The 2,390-nt window shown below is 37.4% G+C and overlaps 1 pseudogene; it reads right to left on the bottom strand.

Moving 5' to 3' along the window:
• Positions 1 to 630: 630 nt before the first annotated feature.
• LOC143656479 (asparagine--tRNA ligase, cytoplasmic pseudogene) lies at positions 631 to 1,849 on the bottom strand (annotated as a pseudogene).
• Between the last annotated feature and the right edge of the window lie 541 nt (positions 1,850 to 2,390).

The raw sequence follows: 2,390 nt of genomic DNA, 5'->3' as shown, positions 1-2,390 counted from the left end.
TGGACATTTTTATGGCCTTAAAATTGTAACTTTTACATTAATAAATCTCCTTCATAAAAGCCAATCCATTTCTGGTATATTACATTCTGGCAGCACTAGCAAACTGAAACAGCTATACAGGTTTAGAAAACATAAATAACCGATGCAAAAGATTGTATTCATTTGATCCCAGTATCTATGGGTGAATTATATCTATTCTAAAACTAACTATTTTTCCCCAAGATGTTTAGCTCATTGATAGAATAAAATGGCACAAATTAAATTCCAGTTATATGTAAAAGGACAGAAAGATTAAGTTACTGGAATGCTTTAGAACATAATTAAAAATTCTTTAATTAAATGCATGGTATATTTGCATATCAAACTGCTGAAATGCATCCATAACCATATAGTTACATGCCACATATTTTCCCCAAACTTTGTAATGGATTTTGTTTTTTTAAAATGACAACATCAATGTTACCTGATGGTTAAGTAATTTGAACTGCTTTTTACAGTAGTAGGAAGAGAAAACAGAAAGTTATACTCAAATGGTACAAAAAAGGGGAAGATGTTAGGTGTTTTTATTTTAAGAGGCAATCTGTTTCTTTCATGAACTGTATTCTTTCCAATTGCTTCAAGAGGGATTGGTTATAGCTTACAGCACTGGACAAAGTAAGAGTATAAACATACAGCTCAGATGTGTTATCTATTCAGAATCTAAGTTAAGAATTCTTCCAAGCCCAAGCCATATCCTCCATGAGAACATGTTCCATACTTTCCCTGATGTGTATCCTAGTAATAGAGCGTGGGGTCAGTAGGGTCCCTTTCATAGCCTGCCAGCATTTCTTCACTATCTCAAATATACACTGAGTTTCCAACAATCTCACCAACATTAGGAACCAATACATTGACAGATTCAGTAAGGTGAGAATCTCAGTCCATTGCTGCAGATAGAAGGACTTGATCTCTACAGGAAATCGACACAGCAAGATTGGTTCATTAATGGTATCTGTCATCAATCTCTCAAGAGTTTCTGGAATGTATTCTCCAAATGTAGAGAAAATTCTATTTTCTTTCTTTATATTGTGTTCTTTTAGCTACACAATGGCATCTGAATAGTTCATCCATTTGAAAGGATGTTTGGGGAATAGAAATTCAGGTTGAGGTCATATATTATTCTTGCTGCAGGTGATTTCAAGACTCTATCAACCATGCCATACACTGTCCTCCAATTGGTTCAGAAGGTCCCCAAAAGTCAGGAAAGGGCACTTCGCTTCAGCATGAGTGCATTCTGCCAGGTGCCTAGGTGTCCTAGATTGTCCTTTCCTGTAGGATTGGGCAATACAGAACACATTGCCCAGAGCCGGGATGCAAGTCTACAGGTACAATAGAGAAGACCGAATAAAAATTCATTGACTAACCTCTTGACCACTTCCCCCAAATTGTCAAACTTGAAGAGTATAGCACCACTTTCCACTTTTGATTTTACTAATGTTGGAAGAGTGACTTCACAGTATACCCTATCAAAGAAGTGGTCTCTAAAGCACCTGGTGACCAAGGACAGTGCTTTCAATATTTTGGACATGTTTTCTTCTTGGGTTATCATGTGTCTACTGTTAAGCTGGGATGTCAAAGACTATTTGTTGATCAGGTTATAAACTTCTCCAGCAGGAGCCAGCCCGATTAGTTTTCAGAAGTCACAGTGCAGCCCATGGCCTCCTGGAACCTGCTTGCCTTTTGGCATGAGAATTTCATTCCACAAATAGGGACACTGCTCTTGGTGACCTTCTGTTGTAACACGGACACAGTTCACATCTGACAAGACACATTGTCAACAACCCATACCATCCCACAACACCAAAAACATCACATCCTTTCCTTGCCTTCACAGTCTATGGACCCAACCAAACACCTTCACCCTTTGACAGCTGTGGGCCTCTAATGCACGAATCTTCACACATTTTGGCTCTGGAAGATTTGAATCATTTTTAATGGTAATCTTCTTTGATTATTTCAGGTTATTTTCTCTTCAAAAATTGTATTCTGCCTCTTTCTTTTCCTGATATTTACTTTGTCATCTATAAATGCCACATTTAAAAAAATGTTCTTCATATGTGATTTAGAAATAATACCTCATTTTCTTTTTTGTGAATCTATGTAAATGGTGGGAAGTGGCTCTTTTCCTTCAGTCATCAGAGCCTTTAAACGTGTTTTAAAAATTACTCCTTGGTTCCATCACTGGTGGCATAATTTCCTTCTTGATTCAAGACATAGCTCTCCTTGTACTATCCCCACACAAGTCCTGGTCGCCTTCAACTATCACATCTTCACTGTTACTACCTTGTCACCCTAGTGAGCATCCACAACTTCCTCCATTCAGGGTTGTATCATGTATTTATTTATTTATT

Source organism: Tamandua tetradactyla, chromosome 14 (genome assembly GCF_023851605.1).
Source record: "Tamandua tetradactyla isolate mTamTet1 chromosome 14, mTamTet1.pri, whole genome shotgun sequence".
Classification (NCBI taxonomy): domain Eukaryota; kingdom Metazoa; phylum Chordata; class Mammalia; order Pilosa; family Myrmecophagidae; genus Tamandua; species Tamandua tetradactyla.
This window is presented reverse-complemented; position numbering and strand designations above follow the sequence as displayed.